This window comes from Vulpes vulpes, chromosome 8 (assembly GCF_048418805.1).
Source record: "Vulpes vulpes isolate BD-2025 chromosome 8, VulVul3, whole genome shotgun sequence".
NCBI lineage: Eukaryota > Metazoa > Chordata > Mammalia > Carnivora > Canidae > Vulpes > Vulpes vulpes.
Genome location: NC_132787.1, coordinates 81,838,592 through 81,857,673, shown reverse-complemented (window position 1 = coordinate 81,857,673; position 19,082 = coordinate 81,838,592).

Genomic DNA, 19,082 nt, shown 5'->3' with positions numbered 1-19,082 from the left:
GTGGTTAAGAATATTTTGTAACTATCCTTTCACATGTATTATCCTGTTTATCCATGTAAAGCAGATATTTACTATCTCACTTTTACAGAAGGGGAAACTGAGGCTCAAAATAGCCAAGTAACCTAATTAAATATAGAGTCTAGGCAAAGCTTGAACTGAGATTTCTGGCGCTAAGAGAACTGTTCATTCCCTCACACTCCCCTGGCTGAACAACAGATGAAAATATATTTTGATAGTTAATTCTTTTGAACTCTTAGGGTGACTAACAGGTTAATCTCTAAAAACTAGCTATCTAAGGGGGCACAATGAGTTGAATCATGTCTCCATCAGATTCATATGTTAAAGCCCCTAACCTCCAATCTGTTAGTACTTAGATATGGGAGCTTTGGGAGGTGGCCAGTTTTAGATGAGGTCATGAAGGTGGGGTGCTTAGGACAGGATTAGTGCCCTTTTAGGAAGAGCCATCAGGAAGCTTACTCTTTTTTTTTCTCTCTCAGTCTCATGATAGGCTCATGAGAACCCAGTGCTGCTGACACCCTGATCTCAGACTTCTAGCCCCCAGAACTATGATAAAATAAATTCCTGTTGTTCAAGTCACACATTCAATGGTATCTTGTTAAGGCAGCCCAAACTGACACTGGGATTGTCATGCCAACACGTAGCCATGTGCCCATATCTGCTGTTTGTTTAGCAAATGTCTACGTGATGAACCCAAGAAACCAGAGAAGAATGAGGAAGAAAACAAAAAAGCAAGAAACTAAAAAAGCCTGAGAACTTGGTTTCTTTTTTACTAGGTTTTCCTAAAATTGTGTTTTGCTACAAAGCCCTGAGTACAAACCACTTACTATAAAATAATCCATAATTTCTCTCAGCCCAGTGATATCAGCTTGTAGGTTTCCTCTAGAAAAGCTTTCCCTGATTGGGCTTAATATTCCCAATTGTATTAATTATAAAAAATAATTGCAAAGACCAAGCCCAGTCATTTAAAGTAATTATCCCTCTCTCTCTGTCCCACTGCTCATGCTCTCTCTCTCTCTCAAATTAAATAAATAAATAAATAAATAAATAAATAAATAAAGTCATTCTCTTCTTGACCTAGTTGATTCCATTTGGTCCTCTAGATGAAAGAAGTGCCCTCAAATAAGCTTTATTCTTTGGAAGTTACTTTCAATGATGCCAAAGCCACACATCTGGTGAATGGCAGATGGGAAAGTTTCCCTTGGTATGAGTCAAATGGGGATGATTCACATCACCCAAGGGTGATGTCATCACAGTTCAAGATCAGCTGAAACTTGCTTGGGCAAAGGGATATTCATTGTCTCTCTTAATCAAACCAGGAGAGGACAGGTTTGTGGCTTGACTTTGGGGGTGACTGGGTGAAGACTCCATCATAGGAAGCCTCTGTCCTTCGAACCCTGGCTCCTGCTATTTGCTACTCAGTGATTCCATTCTTTCTGACAAATGTCCTCCTGGCAGCTGGAAATAAGACCAGCAGAAGCAGTTCACTGCTTGGATCCAGAGCTCACCTCCAAACTCAGCTGGCATTGATGGTAGCTATTTTAAAACACATGACTAGAATAGAGGAAGGGATCATTTCCCAAAGTTAAGAAATGCTGTTTATAAAAAAAGTACAGGAAGGGGGCTGTGTAGATTCCAAATAGATGATCCTATAAATGGTGATAAAGCTGATTATGCATTACATGTGTCCCTCCTTCGGTCTCTTTCTCTCTCTCTCCCTCCCTCCCTTCCTTCCTTCCTTCCTTCCTTCCTTCCTTCCTTCCTTCCTTCCTTCCTTTCTTCCTTCCTTCCTTCTCTATTTCTCCCTCCACCTTCCTTCCTTCCTCCCTTCCTTTCTTCCTCTCTTCCTCCCTTACTAGCTCTTCCTTCCTTTTCTCATTGACCATTAACGATTGAACTGAATCTCCTGTCCAGCCCCAGTCCTCTCCCTGGAGGTCTGGTTGGGATTGAAAATTCCAATCCTCTAATTACCCAGTTGTTTCTCCTGACTACCAGACCCCATCCTTAGGTGTGGTCCCAATGTCATTTCATTAACATAACAAAAGACATATTTATTGCTCTTACTACTTAAGAAATTCCAAGGGGTTTAGGAGCTGGGAGCCAGGAACCACAGACAAAGATCAAATATATAAGAAATACATATTTCATTTTATTATTTGAGAATAATGGACATACAGTGTTACATTAGTTTCAGGTGTACGACATAGTGATTCAGCAAGTTTATACATTATACTGTGCTCATCATCTGTCACCATATAACATTACTACAGTATCATTGACTATATTCCCTATGCTGTATCTCTTATTCCTGTGACTTATTCATTCAATAGCTGGAAGCCTATATCTCCCTCCCCTTCACCCGTTTTGCTCAAAACATACCCCCTCCCATCTGGCAATTATCAGTTTGTTCTCTGTATTTGTATGTCTGACTGTGCTTTCTGTTTGTTTATTCATTTGTTGTTGTTGTTTTAGATTCCACTTGTGAGTGAAATCATATGGTATTTGTCTTTCTCTAACTTATTTTACCTAGCATGATAGCCTCTAGGTCTATTCATCTTGTCTCAATGCATGATCTCATTCCTTTTGATGGCTGCATAATATTCCATTGTATGTATGTGCCATATCTTCCTTATCCATTTGTCTATCAATGGAAACTTAGTTTGCTTCCATATCCTGTCTACTGTAAATAATGCTGTTATGAACATAGGAGTGCCTATATATTTTTGAATTCGGATTTTTGTCTTTGAGTAAATATCCAATAATGGAATAACTGGATCATATGGTATTTCTATTTTTAATTTCCTAAGAAACTTCCATACTATTTTCTACAGTGGCTATACCAATTTATATTCCCAATGGTGCACAGGAGTTCCTTTCTCTCCACATCCTCACCAACACTTGTAATGTCTTGTCTTTTTGAGTTTAGCCATTCTAATAGGCATAATGTGATGTTTCATTGTGGTTTGATACGCATTTCTCTGATGATTATTGGCTGAGCATCTTTTCATATGTCTGTTGGCCAACTGTAAGTAGGTCTTTGAAAAAATGTCTACTTGAATCCTCTGCCAATTTTTAAATAGGATTCTTTCTTTATTTTTTTTTTGGTGTTCAATTATAGAAGTTCTTTATATATTTTGGGTATTAATTAATCCCTTATCAGATATATCATTTGCATACATCTCCCATTCAGTAAGTTGTCTTTTCATTTTGTTGATGCATTCCATGTGTTTGTAAATTGTAGGTTTCAAGGAAAAATTTGATTTGTAGTATCTAAAATTCCCAGTTTTATGTTACTGAAGAAAAATGGATGAAAAAAATTTATTTTAAATACATAATAAATCCACACTTAAGAGATATCAGCTCATTTTTATAATTATTGCAGCATAGTTAGGATACAATGTTATATTGGTTTCAAGTGTGTGCAACATAGTGATTAGATAACTATATACATTAGTCAGTGCTCACATGATAAGTATATTCACCATCTGTCACCATACAATGTTATTACAATATTATTGACTATATTCCCTGTGCTGTACTTTTCATCTCTGTGACTTATTTATTTTGTAACTGGAAATTTGCACCTCTTTAATCTCTTTCACCTATATTACCCAACACACCCCTCCCAATCTCTCCTTGGGCAACCACCAGTTTTTTCTCTGTATTTAAGAGTCTGGTTTTTTGTTTATTTGTTTTTTTGGATTCCATATATAAGTGAAATCATATGGTACCAGCTCATTTTGACTCACACATTTCAAAGACAATGTCAGTTTTCAGATGGCAAATAACTCTAGAAAGTTTTTAAAAATAATAGTAATGAAGAGGAATTAAAAAAATTAATTATATACTCACCTATTATTTTCCCCAAGTATATACAATAAAACTGTAAAATAATGAGACAAAAAAAAGTGGCAGGCATACTAAAACCTTACACTAACAAGTTTAGAATGTAGTCATTCTGTTGGTACAATAATAACAGTTAATATTTATTGAATGTGTTTTAAGTGTGGGCAACTTATAAAACTTTTATTGGCATTATCTGAATTAATACTCAGAGCAAGTAGTTGGCAAAGTAAGCCCTATGTGGGCCAAAGCCAGACTACCGTCTGTGTTTGTACAGTCTTATTGAGACCCAGTAATGTCCATTCACTAATGCATTGTCTACGACTACTTTCACACTAGAAAACAAATAATTTCAACAGAGACTGTATGAACTGCCTAAGGAATTATAATCTGTTCCTTTATAGAACAAGTCAGCTGATCCTTGGAAAACAATCCTGTGAAGTAAATACTATTATCCCCATTTTTTTTTTATGATAGTCACACAGAGAGAGAGAGAGAGAGAGGCAGAGACACAGGCAGAGGGAGAAGTAGGCTCCATGCACTGGGAGCCCGACGTGGGATTCGATCCCGGGTCTCCAGGATCGCGCCCTGGGCCAAAGGCAGGTGCCAAACCGCTGCACCACCCAGGGATCCCCTATTATCCCCATTTGACTCCAAGGTCACATACTGGTATTGTCAGGGTGGTGAGTCAAACCCAAATCTGTCTGAATATTACGTTATAATCTTTTTAGATATTTCTACAGCAGAGAACACAGGCCCTAGAGCCAGACTATTTGGATTCAAATGAGACTCCACCACTTAGAAGCTACAAATTGGTCATTTTGTTTAACTGCCCTGTGTTTTAGATTTCTCCACAACTCTTCAGGTTGTTAATAGATGTTGCCGGTCATCATTGACATCAGCACAGCCCTTGGACCCCAGCATGTGTGTTCCAGGCCCTGTACTTCAGGGCCTCCCATGCTTTGGAGTACCTTTCTCAACATTTTCAAAGTTTTCCTCAGGTATCTGGGAAAAACTGGGATGGCTATATTATCTGGTCAGGATCCTAGGATCAATATCCTTATGGATTCTTGTCCCCATTTCTCCCTCTTGGGGGCTTCTTTGATCTTTACTCCCTATACACCATGTGGAATCAACCAGATGCCCCAAAGAGCTCCAGGACTCTTATCTATGGGATCATTCTGGGGCCCTTGCCCTGACCCTAATTCCAGGAGGGTGGCCTGACAAGCAATTGCTACCAGCATAGCCCAGTCTGTCTTTGTTGAGACTTCATGAGATTGAACCACCATACAAGGGCAGACACACTGATTTTGATAACTTTCAAGTAGGAGACACCAGTCCAGGGCTCCAGAGTACCCATGGCATACTGCCAACTCTTGGGCTGCCACATGTTGCGTGTATGTGTCAGCTCTCACTCCTCCATGTTCCAATATATAGCAGCTTCTGGTCTGTAATAATAGTAAACATGGCAGCATACATCCTTAATTTTGCTCACCTCTCATCATAGGCACCAGAATGGTCAAATCCCCTCCCTGAGTGGTCCTCCAGAGGTGGCTATGTCATTCTCTTCTCACAGCTTTTAAGCCATTGCTCTGTAATGGCAGCAGACTCTTCTGATGGATGCCCTCTCTAGGTGCCAATCAATGTGTTGACAATGAAATCTTGTTTTAGCCGTTTTGGTGAGAGACAGATATTCCTTGCACAAATGGGACCACTCTTCTTTGTCTACTCACAACTCCTTCTCCCCCCCTCCCCTCCCACTGGTGGTGGAAAGCAGAGGTGGTGTCCGCATTAAAAGAAATCACATTCTAGGAATTCAGTGATTACCCAAAGGAGTTCAGGAGAAGATGAGATTAGAAAAATGTGCCGTTCTATGTCTATTGTATACAGTTTTAAATAGTGAATTTCACATGATGAGAAAGAAAATTAACATTTGATATTTCCCTTCATACTCCAGGTGAGACTGCCAGAGTATAGTCATTATTCTCAAAGCCAGTTGAGAGTCACTGGGAACTGAGATTCATGTGTGGCAAGATAGATGGGGCATCATGAGTGATGATAGATCAGCATTAAATAAAGGGTCCTAGGGAAATGCAAAGACGAGAAGATCTATGTTGTTTCAATACAAACATATTCTGAAGAACCGTGGTGTGAGTGATAACGATGCTGTTACCCTTTCCTCCCAGTGGGAGAAGTGAAATTAGCACATCTAATGATAAAGAACAGAAATAGATGGTTCTGGCATCTGCACAGGAAACACTGGTACTTAGGCACTATAAATAATCCTCACACACGCTGACTGGACAAGAAACAAATAAGAATAATAATCTGTTATTCTAAATCTCCATTGATAAACCTTATGTGTCACATAGGTCCACCATTTTGTATACATTTTAAAAATCAAATTGTTTGTATACACAGGAGCCCCACAAAAATATATTTATCCAGGGACCCATAGTCTAGGGACAGTCCTGCCTACGATCACCTTATTTTCTTTCCAATTAAGTCACTCTTGATTCCATTTGTAGTTTCTCTTACATCTTTTCAGGTTTGTGCTTTCCTGTATATATTCTGCTCATTTAAGCTGCTCTTTCTTGTCTCCCTTGGAAAAATCAACTTAGGCTTTGTAGTATTGTGTACTCCTTGCTTTCTTTTCAAGCAGACAATTTGCCACCCTGTCCCTCTGTCTCTTTGATCATCTGCCTTTGCCTGTCAGCCGTTCTCTGTCTCTCTCTGTCACACACACTCGCACGCACGCTCTACCCGTACACACCACATCATGCAGGCATGCACACAACTAATGAACATAATGCTTTGATGTGTAGGCAGTGCCATGAACTTACAGTGGTTAGTACTCTGCATTGTGATGTGCAGGCAGCATATTTTTATGGGATTTGTTCTTGCTTTAGGAACTGTGAAACTCATGAAATAAAGGGCTTCTATTTGATACAGGAGAATCCAGGGTTACTTACCCTCATCCTCAGCTCTAGCATTGGGACAATGAGGTCATCCATAGCATGCTAAGAATGCCAAGATGTCAGGATGGCACAAATGGGAATTCTTTTAGATGCCCTGTTGTGTGCTTCAGTCTGTGGTTAGAAGTTGGCTCTGTAAATCTTTACTGGCCTGTGGATCAAGTGTCCTGTGACTTGTGACAGCTGCAGTGTTGGGGGAGATAAGGGATGCTATGTGTAATTCATGGCTGTGTCTACATTTTCACTATAGAAAGCTAGTGAACTAAAATCACATTTTGTGGCATTTAAAGATATTTGGATAGCCCAAGATCCAATTTTTGCTTCTTACTAGAAGACAATACAATCAATTTTACACATTGTTTCTCTTTGTTATTATGGATAATTTATATGTCTTTATTCCTAGCACTCTCTGGCTGTCCTAGAAACAGCCAATGCCACCAATTAGGACATAAAATCAGTTGCTGCTGACTCCCTGTCCTATTATGTGTTCATGCATCAGCAGGGAAGGGCACTTGAAATGCATTTGCTTCAGCACATTTAGATAATGTATGGTAAAGGTGACAGCTTTTTTTTTTTCTTTTTTGCCAACTTGCACATTAGTGTCTCTTAAGTGGCAGATTAAAATTTTCATAAAGCACTAACGCTGATTAAAAATGTTTGTTTAGGCTTGTTCTGGACTGTAAGTGCCCACAGGCTCCAAATCACATTCTTGTCCTTCTTTAAACCAACAACATTTTAAAGCCTTGCTATAATGGTTCTGTCTTATTGTAGCAAACAATAATACATTTTTATAGGGCTATATCCCTTTATACGATAGATAACAAAAATGTGTAAATATGGAAAAACAATCCATTTTTCCACTTGCGGAAACGTTTGCAAGTATATATATTCTTTTAAAAGTCTTAGTTCTGCTAATCTACAGCTCATTTTAATACAATAGAGACATGCATCATACCTTGTTTTCTTTTTCTCAGAAACTCTTTTTCAGAATTTATGGCATGGTTCTCATCTAGTTAAGGTTCCTGATAAGTCTTAACTATCTGTGGAATAATAATAAAAAAATTCTTTGTCAAGCATTGATTTTAGTTGTTTACTTCTTATCCATTTATCCATTTATTCATTCTTTCATCTTTTCCTTCATTGAACAATAGCTCCTGCACCTGGCCAGGGGTCAAGTGTGAGGATGGTATCATCTCTTCATAAAGATGGACTCAGCTAGAATATTGTGGAAGTCCTGCAGAGAGACGCCTGTCCAAAGTGCGATGGGCCAAGAAGGAGAGAGTGGCTGACCGGCAGGGTTTCTCACGAAGGCATCACAGAAAAGGTGCCAATGGGTTTGGAATAGAGGAGGAGCTCCTGCCAAGGCACAGAGGCTGAGAGGTTTGGTATTTGGGGAGGTCTGTGGTAGTTGATATGACAGAAGCCAGGAGTATAAGTGAGGTTGGTTCATCACATCTTCAAAGAGAAGATAGGTGGGTGCCTAAGACCTCAAATCCTGTGCTAGACCCTGTTATCAGTCCCCAGGAAAGGGATATGCTGTTACCTACCATCCAGGGCTTTAGCCCTCACACCAATCTGGCCCCCCATACCTGTGGGATGAGCCTTGTGGGACATGTAAGGACCCCCTGCCTCCTCTAATCTCAAGGCCAGTAGCCGGTGAGAGATGTCCCTGGCTTCTTTCTACTGGACTCGACCTGGTTCCTGATTGACTCTCTCGGACAGGGAAGAAAGATGATGCTTCTCTACAATCATGAGACCCCAGACACGTTTATCCCACCAGCATCTAGGAAGGAAAGAGAAGTGATCTAAATTTTAAGAAAGTTGAACTTCACATTATTTATTTATTTATTTATTTATTTATTTATTTATTTATTTATTTATTTGAAAGAGAAAGAGTACATGAGCAGGGGGGAGGGGCAAAGGGAGGAGACGGAAGAAATTGCAAGCAGATTCTGCGCTGAGTGCAGAGCCCACGAAGGAGCTCGATCTCATTACTCCAAGATCTGGACCTGAGCTAAAACCAAAAGTTGGAGGCTTAACTTACTGAACCACCCAGGTGCTGTAAGGAAGTTGAGCTTTAAAGAAAGAACTTCTGAATGAAGAACTACCCCTCACCCTCAGAAGCCAGGATGTTTGTCTTCTAAACTTAACCCTTAGCAGCATAGATCCAATTTTTACCTCCTTGAATATGGCTTAGGGTGTTGTGGAGGGGGGTAAGCATTAGACTTTGATTTGTGAAATTTGGGTTTTTATGTACAGGTTCGGCTACTCACACAGTGAGTTCACGGAGAGCCTTACATGCCTGCTTAGGAGTTTGGACTTTATATGGTAAGAGGGAGTCTCTGAAGGTTGTTAACTTGCAACTTTACGGGTTTAGATTTTCATTTGAAGAAGTCTAAAAGATTTTTTTAATATTAAAAAAACACTTTGAAAATTCGCCACCAGCAAAATAACATGAAACCATTGACAAGGGTCAATATGAAAACAGGGAAATCGTTAGGAGCTGTTGCTATAACAGAAGCAAGGGAAGATGAGGAACCGAACAAAGTTAGTGGCTATAAGAATGGAGAAAAGGGGTTGGATGTGAGAATTATTAAAAGGGTGGAAGGAGAGGATTGTAGGAAGGAGTCAACTCCCATATTTTTGTCTTGAGCAGCTAGACGCCTGGTGGTATCATTCACTAGGGTGGGAGAAGGGGAGGAAAGCATATTGTTGGTGATGGTGAGCTCCGTGTGTTTGCAGGACAAACAAGTGGAGGTGTGCAGTGCTCAGGTGGGTATTCAGGTATGAAGCCCAACTGGACAGGAGATATAAACCTGGGAGTCATCAATAAGTAGCTGGTAGTTGAAGCTATTCCATAAACAGAGGGACAAAGAGAAGGACAGGATGACCCCAGGGGAACAGTAGCGACAGTGTGACTGATCGATCTAGCACAGCCACTAACTCAGGAAAGGAATGGTGAGCCCTGGCCCTGCTGGGGCGACCTGCTCCTCCTAGGGAATCCCAAGGAGGCTGGACAAATTGAAAGCATAGCTCCTGGCTGGACTCACTAATGCTACTGCCAAACAAACTCAGATAAACTCACTGCAAGAGAAGCCAATAACTCAAGAGGTGAGGGTTTGGAAAGGAGAAAGGGAGAAATTTATTTCAGGTGTCAGCAGCCCTGGGAGGTGGCAGGAGTAAGTTTTAACCACAAATCTCTGCCTGCAAGATGGACACTTCTCTAGAGTTTTATAGGAGAGGTTCAGGGGGGTAATTGCAAAAGAATAGGCAGAGAGTGCTCTAGAGGGCAGTAGGTGTTCAACTCATGATCTTGAGCAGAGAAGCAGACATGTGGTGTGTGGGCTTCTAGGCATTGTGTTGCTTTCAGAACTTTACTGGTCTGGTGGTCAGAATGTTCTGGTCATTGCAAAACATTAATTGTCTCAAGAAAACTCAATGAGAAATAAGCACAGTGACTTTTAGGGCACAAGTGAAGCGGTCTTGTCTATTTCTGGTTTTGGCTGTTGAGCTCTATAGTGCTCACTGAAGACTCACTGAAGAAGGCTCACTGAAGACAGGGCAGGTCACGGAAGAGGGACCAGAAAGGACCCAGAGTGGAATGGAGGGAGTAGGGAAGAGAACAATCAGGGGTCCAGTTGAGTCAAACGCTGCAGAAAAGGAAGGGAGGTGGGAACAGGAAACACCTGTGACTTTAGGAACAGAGTTCATTGGTGACTGGGTTGAAGCTGCTTGGGTGGAGTGTGGTGGTGGAAGCCACAGGAGAGGGCTTCAGTGACCATGAAGTGAGGAATGGAGACAAGAGTGCAAACTACCCTCTTGAGGCTGTGAGAATGCATCACAGGTTTGAGGTGGGGCTGACTGGTTTTCAGAGTGAGAATTTAGCATACTCTCCAACCCACTTTCTCCAGTGGTCAATAACATCGATGAGCTGTTTCGGCCATGGGCAGTCACAGGCAGACTCTGTTCTGCTTCTCCTGTCATCAGATGGAAGGCTTTTTGCTCTTTTGATCTTTTCTTCAACTCACTGTGCTCAACTCCTGGGCTCCCTTTCCTGATATGGCTCCCTGAACCCTGTTATAGGTGAAGGGTTTGTGTGTCCCTACTGCCCCTACCACCACATAGCAGCCAGGCCTCCCTTGATGTGGCATTCAGTTATCTCTCTAGAGCTACCTTTCTCTTTCATCTGCTTGTGCCATACATGGGTCTCAGGTCTTAGAGTCCTATGAAGAGCTCAGGGTGGTCGCATAGTCAGAGGGGCCAGTGGGATGACAAATTCTCTGGGCTGGGACTACCCATAGTGCCACTCTTGGGTGTTCACAGGTTACCAGGGTGTGAGGCATTGAACCCATGGCACCTGTGGTAGGTGGGGCCTGCTCAGCTGTATAGTCCTTTCATTTCCCCAGGATGTCCTTCAAATGCCTCCATCTCCTTTGTGTGCCATGATGTGGGGAGCACTGCGTCAAAGGGCTCCACTTCCAGCACACTGGCTGTCTCTTTGCCAGTGGAGGGTAGTTACCATTCCCTCACGTCACCCCTCGGTTTCAGTGAGCTCTCTGGCCTCTTCCTAGATTTGCTCTCTGCAGACTGGGAAGGTCTATTTAAGTTTGCCTGCATCTGGGTGGGGAGGAAGGAGGAACAAGGAACACGTCTTTGGCAAAGAGCTACTGAAGAGTATGTCCCTATCAACAACTGAGTGCCCCTCTGAGGTCTTCTCTGCTTTCCTTTTGTTGTTGTCTGGATGACAGGGATAATCTGGCCCCTGCCCACATCAAATACTGCCTAGGCTGGAAACAAGCCTCAAAACATGTTTTAAATCCTTCATTTCTCTCCATCTCTCCCAAATCTGCCCACCAAGCATACACTTGACTTACATTACATAGCAACAGTCAATTGTGAGTGACAGTGACCCTCCTGAAGGTAGCAGACTTGGCCCCCATGGGCCCAGGAATCACACCTGTGTCTGATTAGACACTGTGTTACCCATCTAAACATGTGGCACATGAAAGCAGCTTTCTCTCATGCACTTGTAGGGGGATGCTTCCTGGAAATGGTAATGCAGGACCAGACTTTGTTCCTACTGATCTGCCTGGAATGTTCTCTCCTCACCCTTGCTCACTGCCAGCCAGAGCACCACTAAATCAGTATAAAATCCTAGTCTTATGGTGGAGACTGAGGTCCAGGGAGGTGGGGTTATCTTGGCCTTATCCCCTTAAAGAAGCAGTCTTAAATGGTGTCTTCTTTGTTAACTCTCTATTGGTCTGCTTGGACCACCATAACAAAATGCCATATACTGGGTGGCTTAAACAACAGGAAATAATGTTCTCACTGTTCTGGAGACTTAAAAGTCCAGATCAGGGTGCTGGTGGGGTTGTTTTCTCTGGAGGCCTCTCTCCTTGCCTTGCAGATGGTATCTTCTTGTTGTGTCTTCACATGGCCTTTGCCCTGTGTATGTGGGGGGAGAGAGGTGGTGGGGGAACAGATCTTTCTTTCATCCTCTTCTTGTAAATCTTCCAGCCCCAGCAGGCTAGTATCCATCATTATGGCCTCATTTAACCTTAATTATCTAGCCAAGACCCTATTTTTCAAATAGTCACATGGGGGTTAAGACTTCAACATATGAATTTAAGGGGAAACACAACTCAGTCCATAGCATTCTCTGTCTTTAACATACTCCATTTTTCTGTCTTCTGTCCAGTGCTTGGGTATTACATTCATTTCCTACGCTGCTTTAACAAATTACTACCAACTTGGTGGCCTAAACAATGGAAATGTTTTCTCTCACAGTTCTAGAGGCTAGGAATGAAAGTATCCCTGGGCTGAAATCAAACAGTCAGCAGAATCACACTCCTTCTGGATGCTCTAAGGTCTAAGGGAGACTCTGTTCCATGCCTCTTCCAGCTTTTGCTGCCAACTAGCATTCCTTGACTTGTGGCCATACCACCCCAATCTCTGTCTCTGTAGTCACATTGTTTCTTCTTCTTCTGTATGTCAAATTTTCATCTCTTTCTTATAAGGACAATTCTGATTGCATTGAGGGACCACCTGGATAATCCAGGCTAACTCCCCATCTCAAGACCCTTAACTTAATCATATCTGTAAAGATCCCTTTTCCAAATAAGGTAACATTTTCAGGGATTAGGGTTCCAGGGATTAGGACTGGATATCTTTGTGGGAATTATTCAGCCTACCTCAGATATAGTAACATTTGGTGTTTTCGTAGGGGAGTGCATCTAGAGATGAGCCCTTGTTGGAAGGGCAAGAGACCCAATCATGTCTTTCTCGAGCATGTCCAGGAGAGGTCACACCCTACAAAGCATCCTCCAGACAGCTGGCTCTGTCTCCCACGGCATTCTCATAGGATCGAAGGGAGGGCTGGGAACTGGGATCCGGGGGCTGGGGAGTCTCCCTGGAGAGGAAACACTCAGATGATCAGGTGTAGGAAGGAGGGTGTCTTCTCTGCAACCTCATTTCACAACTGCTTAGAAGGGTGGGCTATTTCACTTGTTGCACTTTGTTTACCTCTGGTTCAAGTAATCTCTGAGAGTGAGGTCTCCATCAGGAAGACCCTGCTTCCTCTCCTCTTACACAATAGAGTCTGCCTCCCGCCTCAGTTCTCCTTTCAGGACACAATTTCCCATCTCAATTACCTAAAACACCTGATCAGTTTTCAATGTGCTTATGAAGTCCAGAGAGCCAACTGTGTTGAAAATTAGCAATTTTAATAACAGTGAAGCCACCACTTTATTATTATTTTAAAGAAGGGGATTACTGCAGAGTGAATCTTCACAAACAGTGCTTTATTTGGTCACAGGACCAAATGGTCCGCTATGAAGGTGGGAGAACTTTATTGGTTGCTAATCTAATATCTCAGCTTGTGTTTGTCTGCTTTTCCTTCTGGCCATTTATGGTAAAAAAAAAAAGCTGAGACCAGAACACTATAAATGTTTTCCTTCTTGTTTCTAGTCCCATCCCAATTTCATTTTCATGCAATGAGAGTAGGGGTTAGAAGATAATTAGCAATTTTCTTATCCTGCTTTTAACAACGCCTCTGCTTACTTTACAAAGAGATGTTTGAACATTACTGCTTACTCTGAAAAATTCAATATGTAATTTTAATGTTTCAGGCTTTTCAAAATTTCATGTGTTTCTGGAGCATTGCTAATGGTTTACCTCAGAATGCAGAAAAACTATTATGAAGGAGAGTTTACGAGAAAATCATAATCTCCTTAAGGAAGCCATGCTAAGATGCCAGTGTTTAGGGCAAGAGGGGAAAGGCAGAGGGAAGATCAGACAGTGATTCAGAAATATCAACTCTTGGCATCAAGACATTAATGTCTTGTAGCCTGTAGGGTGAATGGAACCATGTAACTCACTGAGAGCTTTACTTTAATCTCTTCCTGTACTATCTAATTTGTGTTGATTCAAAATTAGATTTAATTGCAGTGATTGCATTTACTCCTCTGGCACCTGGGAGACCAGCCAACTATAACCTTTATTATCTCTTCTGGTGAAGGCCACATTTGGTGAAAGGTTAGTATCTTGGAAAAGCTTATCTCCCCAACCCCCTTTTATTAGATTTCAGGCAAAATTCTGCATTAAGCGAACTCATTCTTCATGCTTTACCAGGTTTCTCTTAACTCTTTGTCTCCCTTGCCCCAGCCCATTTGCTAGAGGCTTGTGTTCCTGGAGTAGATGTCTGATAAGCAAGTTCACATCCCATTGTTAAAGGGTTTAAGATGCTGATTCTCCAGGGAGTATTCTAAGGGGACCCCATGCCTAGCATAATGTCTTATCCAAAAGAACCCATCTCCAATGGTGGATTTTCTGGTGTGGGGTAGCTACATAAAGGAGAAATTGTTTTGATCAGGATTATCTTTCTGGAGCCACTCAAGTTCTTCCTACTTGACTTACAAACAACTCTGGTCATGGGTACAGAGACAACACATCCTTTGGGGATTTGAATTCACATTTCTTGTGACTCAAATTAAAGACAGAATTTTCCATGGAAACACTACCTCAAGGGTGTCTTTGTTCAAGACCCAAATGTAATGCAAAGATCTTCCCACTTCCCACTGGTGGTTATTTGTGGTGTAAATGTTGGGCACTTGATGCTGTGCTTAGATGACCCTTTTCTTGATGTGCCTTGTAGGATAAGGGCTAATCCAATGAGTGGATGCCATCTTTCCTGAGGGGGGAGTGGCCCAGAAGTCACCACTGGGAAGAGACACGTACTCAGGCAGGAAAGCGGAGTCTGGAAGTCCAGGACTCCTGCCCTTCCTGAGCCTCAGTTTGTGAATGTGGACTTCAAGGAATTTGTGAGAACGTCAAGGGCTATTTGCTTCTGCTCCATTGAGCTTGTTTTCCTCTCAGCTGAGACTCTTCAATAGCATTTAGACTTTTCTTTCTATTTTCCAAGGACCTTTATCCCTTAATCTTGGGGATGTTCAATCAGAAATTGCAACCCAGCTGGGAAAAGATGGTTGAGGGGGGGGCTTGAAGAAGCAACCCGGAGGTTCTGCTGGTGGGAGAGCTGCCTAAATTGGTTCAGTCCAGGAAGTGTAATAAAAACTTGCTTCATCTGGTGCTGTTTCAGGAGATTCTTTGCACCTCTCGCTTTTTCTATCATCATGAGTGACTTTTCCTGAATACTCATTGGCTTCACAATTGAAGTGTCCCCAGGCTGGCCTTTGGGTTATAATGTAGACACTGTTAACTGGACATGAACTTTCATCTTTCATAAGATGGTGGCTTATTGTAGATAAATTTTTAACCTTAGGAGCCAACTGTTCGGTAATCTCAGAGTCTTCTTACTGCACTGGGAGACCATTCTCAGGCATGGATGCAATTCTTTCAGGCCTGGACCAGCATTTTCTACTTCAATCCCTGTTCCTGGACTGTTTTGAGTAGAAAACTTCCTAGGATGTTAATGTATTCTTCCTCCTGAGTATTCTTCACCTCCTGAAAAACAAATCTCACTATTTGGGGCCTTCTCTTCCATGAAGCCATCCAGGTCTTTCCCTCCCCAGAACTCAGAGGTCTTTTTTTCCCAATGATCTTTTGGCAGTGAATCACATATATGCCTTATTGACTTACTCTAGTAATTGTTTTATGGCAAGCATAATACTCACTTTACTTATTTTGATGTATGGCAGGCATCTCTGTCTGTGCAAGGAGACTCTGGAATATTAACTGTATTCAGCAAAGTGGCTTCAATTTGGGCAGATGTTTTCATATCTATCACCAGTATTTATCTACTTTCTATAAAAGAAATTTGGCTGAACTTCAAAGTAATTGATCTCTCTTGGAAGCCAATGGAAGTGAATTCACTATCAGATTTTTTTAAAAATACAAATGGGGGACAATTAAATGCAGTACATTATAGTTGTCCCACTTTATCCACAGGGGATACATTTCAAGATCCCCAGCGGATGCCTAAAACCACAGATAGTACCAAACTCTATGTATACTGTTTTCCTGTACATCCATACTTTAGTTTATAAATTAAGCACAGTACAATTAACAACAACAATAATAAAAGAGAGCAATTATAACAATATACTGTAATAAAAGTTATGTGAATGTGGTCTCTCTCAAAATACCTTGTGCTATAGTTACTCTTCTTGGGAGGTTTGGTGGTAAAATGCCTACATAATGAGATGAAGTAAGGTGAGTAGGCATTGTGACACATAGCATTAGGCTACTATTGACCTTCTGGCAATTGGTCAGGAGGATCATCTGCTTCCAGTCCGGATGGCTGTGAGTAACTGAAACCACAGATAATGAGGACTATTGTACTGAAACAGACTTCCCTGTGTTATACATCTCTTCAGAGAACAAGCATGGTTCCCATTCTTCCACGTGACTTTCTTTGCAGCATTTTACCACAAAATGATGACTCCCTTACAACTCAAGTAAGAAATGTTTAGGCCTACTTCTTAATAATCACTTGCTCCAAGAATAAGAATTCCACATTCTCAGATGAAAGACTGGATGGATGAAATTGTGTGCTATCCCAACAAAGCATGCAGCTTTCCAGGTATCATCAGATGAAACAAATATGTCAATCAAGCAACCAATGAGGGAGATCATCTTCTTCCCTAGAAAATAATTCTATTGCTTAGCCATATGTAAGTTAATGTCTGAATATCATTTTGGGTATTGTGACATTTTCAAGTCCCATACAGCCCAATAAACCAGAAGGCTACCTATCTGAGTCAATGCTGGCGTATCATTTAGCATATGGAAACTTCTCTTATTTTGCTGGATCTGGCCCTAAAGTATGGGTGGAGACACAGGGCGATGGCCAATAACCTAATTATGTATATGGCTTATTGACTTGTCCAAAAGAAAATAAGTCAATCATTCATATTAGTCCGGTAAACAAATTCTGAAGTCTGAGGATCTTATTAGAACTGATAAATTAGGTACTAGGTTGGCAATGGTTTCCCAAAGAAAAACTCTTATTGGGGAGAAACCATCATGTCAACTTGTTTTATTGTTTGTATGTTTCATGGCAAAATGATTCAGTCTCACCAGGTTTCACATTAAGGAGTGGAGCCATCCCAGAATGTATACTTAGTTGTCTGCTTAAGAACACTTATCAAGTTAATGGATTCATGACTTCCTCCATTCCATGACTTCAAGTATTTCGTGGGTCAGGAGACTTGAAAAATTTAACTTTGAATAATATAAAAAAGACTGTGATTCTGGAGATCTGAGTTTCTGTTTTACCGGTTTAGTCTACTGTGTTTGTTGACAGTGAGCTAACTCACTGAAATGTGCTAAGTAATGACTTTATATCCATGAAGAGCTAAGTTACCCTGATGTTTTGATTTTTTTAACCAAATAATTTGAGGCAGAAATAATATATTGTATCCTTTGTTAGGTCTCATTGCCCAAGGAAAAGATTACCTTCAAGAATCTTGCCTACAACATGAAGGGTCTCTACTTTGACTAACTGCAAGATCTCTTTTCTGGCTGTTGGATCACAGGTGGCTCCCCATTCTGAGTTTGCAAATAAAGTGCATCTTGATAAGTTAGGTTAAAAGTGGTAGAATGTTTGTAGATGAGAACATCAATTCAGCTCTCAGCAGGTGCAAGTTCAAAGTGCCTTTTTGCTGAAAGCCACCACCAGCTCTGCACCTGCTCCTTGGAGAAGGAACCAAGTATTAGGAGGGTTGCCATGGGAGAAATGACTTAACAAAATCATAAGCCGGATATGGCTGTTTCCTCTCTAGTAGGCGCATGTGTGTGCCCTCTCTGTTAACACCCAACCCAGGAGACTGCATGTGAAAGTTGTCAGAGAAAGAATAAAGGCTAAATATCTGCGAGGATGCACTGTTACTTAGAGTCTATCAGACAAACCCAAGCAGAGGAAATGTGCACAAATTCTGCTTCACCTAATAATCTTTTCCTTGAGGTCATGCTGCAGGTGAAGAGTAAACAGAATAAATCTGACTGATAATGAAATGAGGAAAGTGTTGAAAGGGTCTGGCTGACAGAAAATGAGCACTGGAAAATCACAGGATAGAATTGCAGCTGGGAAGTCAAGGCAGGTACTCTGGCGCTCCAGGGAAACTGGTTTCCTCTTCTACTTGGTCCTGTGTTTCCCTCCAAGTTCAGAGGTTGTTCCAGATGATTGGATGATACAATTGTCCCAAATCAGGTGGGACAATCACTGACGTGTTTGGGTGAGGAAGTAATTTCAGGGATACAGAATTCTAGGAGAAACGAAAGTTATTATGTGCAAGTGTTTGACTTTGAAGGGGGCAGGGGTTGTTGACAGCAGGACAGGAAGTGCTGTGTACATTTCCTGTTCTTGTTTCCTTAGCTGACATCCTTGGGCATCTCTCCTCCTTGGCGAGGTGGCGGGGGAGGGGGGAAGTGTTCTTTACTGCCCTCTTTTTAGTTTTCTTAATCTTGTTTAGGACACCTGCAGCAAGGAAACATCTGTCCAACAGGGATGGGTCTAGGGTTGCAAGAGTGCTATACAGTGTGTTAAAGTAAGGTTAAGAGATTCACAGAAATGAGTTTTGAGAGGCTGGCATCAGTGTTGACTTCAAACAAAAATCTGACCTCACATGTTTATTCTTCCTAACACTGAAGGGCTTCAGGAATCTCACACCTTTGGGAAATAATCAAAATTACAGAGTGGATGGCAATCACCTCTTATTATAAAGGCTCACGTACACTTTAGAAAAGCAATTTTTCTAGTCGTGGACTTAAGGAAAATATTACTATTCT